This window comes from Octodon degus, unplaced genomic scaffold (assembly GCF_000260255.1).
Source record: "Octodon degus isolate 3935 unplaced genomic scaffold, OctDeg1.0 scaffold00323, whole genome shotgun sequence".
Lineage (NCBI taxonomy): Eukaryota > Metazoa > Chordata > Mammalia > Rodentia > Octodontidae > Octodon > Octodon degus.
The window spans coordinates 404,699-412,149 of NW_004524899.1; positions in this window are offsets into that span (position 1 = coordinate 404,699).

Consider the following 7,451-nt stretch of genomic DNA (forward strand, 5'->3'; position numbering starts at 1 on the left):
TCTCCTGGGAGAGGGTACTGAAACACCCTCATTTCATAGGCCTGTGTAGTATGCATGTTCCATCTGGAGGTTGACATTTGAGATTTAAGATTAAAATGGATACATGGTGCCTTGTGAGAGGCCACTTAGAAGCTTTACATTGTTAAGGGTAAGGGATGTCATGGGGCTCAGTGGTAGAATGTGCTTAGCATGCACAAGAACCAGGATTTAATCCACAGAACCAAAGCAAAGGAAAACTTTAAGAGCAAGCTTACAGTATTGAAGATGGTAATCATTTCTCTCCTGACATAGTGGCCTAATAAAGTCAGTTTTATAGGATCCAACTCTGGGGTGAAGACTAGAAATGTGAAACAAAAAGGACCCAGGTTTTGGTTGTAGCTTTGTAACTTACTAATTATATAATCTGGCCAGCCTGTACAATTTCTCCAGACCTCTATTTTCTTGATTTTAACATGACAGATGTTCTTGTTCTGCTTGACCTGGCAGAGTTTTCATGAAAAGCTAATGTTATCAACTTCGCTAAGTAGTCACATATGTTGTGTATCACTTACAAATGACAGAATCTTAACTTTGCAAAAGAAAGGATTTATTGACTCATTTGAGTGAAATCCAAAGGTATCCTGATTTTCAGTTAGTATTTTTCTGTGGTTTTCTGCCTCCTTCGTTCTGCTGCTTGTTATCTGCAGTTTTTAACTCGTCTTATACTGTGTGTACCCTGAAGACTGGCCCAGCAGGAAGGATGCCTGCCTCGGCCCATTACCTCACTGAGTGTCATTGGGCCCATGTCTTTGGAATCACAGCAGGCATTCCTGCTCCTGATGCTCTATTCAGTAAAGACCGTGTGGACACTGGCTCTGGGCAGCCTGGGGTTGGGTATGGAATCCACCCCGCCCCAGCCACAGGAGCTGGATGTGGGGAGGGAAGGCTTGCCAAAGAGCCTTCAGAGCATGAGTTACCAACATCAGAGAACATTTTGCCACCAGAAGAACAGACCACTGATCAAAAGATGTTTATTTTCCTCCTCTGTGGAGAAAATATTTAGTGGTTTAAAAGGAAAGTAAAGAAATGATGGCGTTTGTTTAACTCTAGACAGTGCCAGATTTGAAAGGCAGACTTTATTGAATAAGCCAGAAGAAAGTGGAGAAATTTAACAAAGAAAGAGAAGTAGATTTTGAACTCTACCCAATCAGCTAACCAGTTTTGAGACTGTTTTCACTTTCCTTCTTGTCCTCACCTGAGCTATAATTCATTTTTAAGGAGTTTGGGCTTAGACCAAAGGAATAGGAGTAGTGAAATTTCATTGTAGATAAAATAAGGGGATGTAATTTGTACAGCATTGGATCCTTTAGTTAGAACTAGCAACTCTGTGAGAAATGTACACATTATTGTCTACACAGTAGCTTCACAGATTGTGGAAGTGATTGTCATTTGCAGTGGCTGCTGTAGGGCCACGGTGAGAAAAGCTGAGCCCAGCATGCTATTTCATGCCTGGAATCCCAGCTACTTGGGAGGCTGAGGCAGGAGGTTCATAAATTCCAGCCCTGCCTGGAAAATTTAGTGAGACTGTCTCAAAATAAAAAAAAAGGACGGAAGATGCAGCTTATTAGTAGAATGCTTGCCTAGCATGCGTAATGTCCTGAGTTCAATCCTCAGTACCAAGCACACATTTTATTTAGGAAAGACAGGCAGTAGTAGAGGACATGTTGTTGTTTCCCTTGAGGCAAATGGGGAGTCTCAGGAGACGTCGAGAAAGTAAGTTTAAAGACTTAGGCAGACAGTAAAACAGCTATAACACAGGAAATCACTGACAATTTAATATTTTTTTTGACAATTTAATATTGTTTGCCTTAGTCTAAAACCTTTGTATTCATCATCTCAGTTAAACCTCATGATGATGCTGTTTTACAAATAGGGAAAAATCAAGCACAGAGAGGCTGGTAAGCTCTTAAGGCTCTGCACAGGCTCAGCAGGAGCGGGGCCTCCACTGGGAAGCAGGAGGACTGGTGACCCTGCTACCGGAATTCAGGGGTCCCATAGACCTTCTTGGAAATTAAAATTAACTGTTTGTTTGGATTCTTTCCTCACATTTCCATATGTCCTGGAAATCTCATTTTGAATTTTTCCAAAAGACAGAGTCATATGCCAGAATTAAATAAGATATTGGGAAATATTTGGCTGCTTCAAATTTGGAAAGCAAAGAGCAGGCAGATTATAGTCCCCCAATGGTGGGAAATTGTGTTGTTTAAGAAAAGAATGTTCTTAAGTGAAAAGACAGCTATTCTCAGAATCCTTAAAAATACTGCCAGTGTTTAAGGGCAACTGGTATTTCTTGAGATGATTTTAAATGCTCTCTAAAAAGATTTTCTGAAGTCAGAAAGTTTGAGGAAAGCTCTGCATTATACTCACCTCTGGGCTCTGCATGGTGAGTGTGCAGAGCCTGGAAAATCACCTTCGCTCACACATGCTTGACTGAGCCGCCCCGGAGCCTGGGTAGGCACAAGCCTGAGGCTACATTGCCATGAGGAGGCAGTGGGGTGTGTTGTTGTTAACCATTGTAGTAGATACTTCAGTGTCGGGCCTTCTTGGGTGTTTAAACTCCTGGGGAGCAGGTTTTATTCCTGGGTGGACTGCCCTGTCCCCTGAGAGGTGTCCTGAAGTGGACACACAAATCACTTCTCTGAAACTTGGTATCTTCTGGCCTGTGAGCTCAATGACAGAGGCCATGTGGTAAAGGGACTCACAATTCCCAAGGTAGAGCAACTTCCAACTCAGCATTTCTCAACTTTTCTTGCTCCATATTATTATTATTTGGTCAGAACATCTGTTAACATCTTCTGGACTGGTTTCTAATTAGGGCAATAAAGACCTAAGTTGTGCCTGGGCTTAGTCTGTAACCTTTCAGGTTCTAAGTACCTGAGTGGATGGGGATGGACCTCATCCAGCATCATTCAGAGTAAAAGAACATTGCACTGTAAAACAAGGTAAGGAAGATGCACAGAATTTTAATCTTTCAAGTGACTGAAGCACTTACCACCTTCCAGGCCAAGCACTGTTCTGAGCACATCAATGTATAGATGTGTTCAAAATTCACACCAAGTATTGGGAAGACAGCTTGGTGGTCTAAGCACTTGCTTGGCAAGTGCCAGGGCCTGGGTTCGATCCCCAGTACCACATGCCATGCTGGCTTCCCCAGGCACACCATGCTGGCCACCATAGCCAGACATGATGGTGCATACCTGTAATACTGGTGCTGGGCAGGCTGGGACAGGGTCATCACTAGGAGTCCAAGCTGCACAGTGAGACCCTGTATCAAATAAACTAAAAAAAAATTCACACCAAAAAATTGAGGTGCAAGGACATTAATAAAATTGGATAAGGCCACCCAGGGAGGATGTGGCATAGCTAAGATTCAAGCTGAGTCACGTGGGGGCGAGGGCTCACCAGTGCATGCTCCACTTTTAAAAATTTAGGTGCTTTTAAAAAAATCATGATTTTTTTCCCACAAAATGTTTTTATTATATTTTAAGTACCAGTGTAATTTAACTTTTATGTAATCTAGCACTAAATGTGGAAATTGTACGTTATGTTACTTTAAAAATGATTGTAACCTCTGTTCATCCTTTCTTTCACATTAAATCCATAAGTTACAGAGGTAGATTGCCTATGTGGGCTGCCAGGGTGGTATGGTAGGGAGTGTTCCCCCTCTGGGAAAGACATTGACTTGTTCTGGCCAGATGTCAGAGCAGGAGAGAGCACTTGCCAGCCCAAGGCTCATTTGGGTGGTTGTTGTCACATTCAGGAAAGGGTCCTTACCCATGAGTCACAGTTCAAGACATGGGACAGTGAAGGGTGGGCTTTGAGTGAATGACAGCCTGACAGGAGCCAAGAAGGTTGTCCATGACAAGCAGGCCTTGGAGGGGAGAGCTGTGTGGTAAGTGAGCAGCCCCTGAGACTGCTGGGATGGGGTTCAATGCAAGACTGAGACCTGGACGTCAGATCCTGGGCAGGGGGAGGGTCCTGGGCATTGCAGAGGTGGTAGAAGTGTCTAAAGGAGCAGCAGGCAGATTCTGGAGGCCGCAGATGACGCTGGCACTATTACTGTGGCTTCTACTCCCTTTCAGCAGTTTGAGCTTTAATGCAGTAGAAAAGTATTCATTTTCTGCTCTGCTTGGTATTATTTATTGACAGGTTCAGATCTTGATTCTGTGGTGGGTGGATGTGAGCTCATATGGGAGCTAGTGTGGCTGAAGGGATTGGGCAGAGAGATGCCATGTTTGCTACATTAACCCTATTTGGCTAATGCACTCTCTACCTGGAGTTTTGCTCGGATGATATGCGTTGGGTCCACCACTGAATCTAGGTTTTATCAGGCCCGATAAGGACTCTTGCAAAGCAGAAAAATGCAAAATTATCAATAGAAAGCTACATATAGATGTGAAAATTGGTATCAAATTAGAAAATAATACATTTTATAAAGCTGATAAATATAACAAAAATATCCAGAAATATGATAGTTTAAAAATTAATGAATTGCCTGATATGTAGTAAATTTTAAATTAATGTACACTTTGTGATTGTGTATGTCTAATGACCTTAGTGTATGAAAATATGGAGATTATGCATTCTTTCCAGGAGTATGGTTGTTTTAAATTTATTTTCAAATATTCATAACTTAGCTCTCCATCTTGTTATATCTTCCAAATTTTGCAGATTTTTTTGTTGTATTTGGTAAAGCCTCTGTCATGAGCTATAACATTTTATATCATTTCAGATTGTGAGAGGATGATGACTATTAAATACTGTCAATTAAGTGAGTTGTCACCAGTATCCTCACTTGGTAGTAAACTGTGAGTTTTGTGTTATCTTCACTGATGTCAGTTTCATCAGTTAACTGCTAAGTCAGTTAAAAATGTGTCTTTTCTAAGGAAATGATTTAAGTTCTCTTCATAATTAACTTGTTAAAACCCCACAAGACTATTCATGTTTTTATTTCTTCCTAATTAACTGCTCCCTTTGGTACTGTCTTAGTTACCTTCTCCTTGTTCAGATACAATATTTCACACCCATGAGTTAAGGAGAAGAGGTTTATTTTGGCTCCTAGTTTGTGGAGGTTTCACCCCATAATCTGCTGCTCCAAGGCAGGATGGCATGGCGGAGGAGAAAGAGCTCATGACATGGTAGTGAGAAGTAAGACCAGATAAGGGAAGAGGCAGGATGTAGAACATTCTAGATCACGTCCATGGGACCACCTCCTCTGACCAGGTTTTCTTCCGAGCATCACCCCCAGCTGTACACCTGTCAGTAGACTAATCCAGGGTCACATGCCCAAAATCTAGGCACCTCCCCAAAGCCCTAGCCCATCCTTGAGGCTATGGGGACACATCTAAAGACCAGCCATAACTGGTAAAAATTGAAAAAAACCTCAAACAACACCTGGTATTATGTGATTTTTGACATTAAAATAATTTCAGTGAACATGACTGTTCTTTGTCATTTTTGTTTGATTCTGTTTTTATCTGAATTTTCTTTTAGTTTTTTTAACTGATCAAAAAATGACAAAAGAAAATTCTTTTGTGCTTAAGCAAATCAGCTGTCAGAAGTTTTCAGCATTTTTTTGAAATATCTTCCAAATTATAGTTAAGATGGTATATTCAAACTTTATAAAATATGCCACTTTCGTCAAACAACAAGAGTATGTTGCATTTAAATGGAGCGTATTTTTGATGGCAGAACACTTGGAATTTTGACTAGACATCAGTGATAATGGAAGCGTCTGTTATTTTACACCTCTGATGATTGCAAAAATTTCCGACAGACTTGCTTTTTTTTTCCATGACTTTTATTTCGGTGCCCATCTCCTTCAGTGTCAGGCATTGTGGGACACATTATGGTGGTGACAGAATTCAGCTCTGCACTTTCTTGTGCTGACAGTTAAGCTGGCAGTGGGCAGGATGTGATTCCTATACTGCTCAGGGCAGCAGTAATTTAATTCCTACATGAAAGTGATGTGGGCCAGGTGAGGATTCCTAAGTCTACTCCTTTGTCTGGATACCTGGAATGGCCACAGCCCATCCAGCACACTATAGGTAACTACAGTTCTTTTTAGAAGTGAGTTGTGTTTGGAAGGGGCTGAGCTTCACTTGGTAATGGTTTTTTTTTTTTTTTTTTTTCTTTGACTTCTTTCCAGATTTCCTTTGTCTTTGCTTTTCTTTAATTAAATATGATGGCCAGGTGCCAACATGTTGATATTTGTCCTCATTGGCTTTCTGAGCTTCCTGCGTCTCTGATTTGATGTTTGTCATTCTTAGGATTTGTGTCTAGATGTCTCCCCAAAGCCCCCTTTGGTCATGGGGATGCAGGAAGAAAAACTGATCTTGGGTGGGTGACCTGCAAATAATACAGGGAACTTTTAAATGATATAGGGGAAAAATGATTCCCCAACCTGACCTGGATGAGTTTGTGTTCTCTAAAACTGAAGAATGAATTTTAGGAACAAATGGAGGTTATGAACAGAATATATTTATTGGAGAAAAGAAAGCTCCTGAGAGAGGGACCGAAGGGGTCCTGAGTGGGTTGTACCCGGGAAGCTGTCTCTTCCAGGAATATTTATAGAGTAAACCATGCGGTGTGGCAAGTTTAAGGTGGTGGAGAACTTGGGGATTCATTTAGGTGGGCATAAGGTGGGACAAAACTATGGTCAACCAATTGGATTACAAGCATTGCTCAGTTAGAATTGATTAAGTCCAGGACCAAATGGGGTAGAGAGTCATGTAGCAAGAGGGCATGAATGTAGAACAGGACTTTATCAGGTAGCCATTCAGTAGTAGTCAGATTAATGATTCTTCTGGCTACCTCATGGTGATGATCAATCTCGGATACCAATCTTTAGGGAAGGCAGCATTTGTTTGATCTTTGGTCTTTAGGTCTGGCCCATGGTGGGAGCATGTGTCCCTCCCACAGCTGTAAGGTATCTTGTCTTGTGTGTTATCTCCTTCGAGGGCCTGGCCCTGTCTGACTGTCTATAATATTTCTATCTAACTTGGCTGTCTGCAACAATGAGGGTGGGAGTTCTGGAGGCAGTGAATCGAGAGTTTGTGATTGGTTCATTGTTTAATGCTCAGACTGGGAGGAGTGTGCTCCATCTGCTTTAGGGCAGGTAGCCTGCATACCATATAAGGGATGGAAAAGAGGATTGCCCCTTATTTTGCTTTTGCTGTTTTTGCTGTCTTCACCACCATTAATTGTTGCCCCTCTGCAATGTGCCACACTACTTTGGAACCAGCGGATTATGGATTGAAATCTCCGTAAAATGTGGGCTAAATAAACCTTTCCTCTCTTAAATGGGGTGTCAAATATTTTTGTCTCAGCGATGAGAAAAGTAACTAAGACAGTCATCAACCGTGGAATATTCTTAGCCATTACTGTTCCCAGTATTTCCTCTCTTTTCTTTC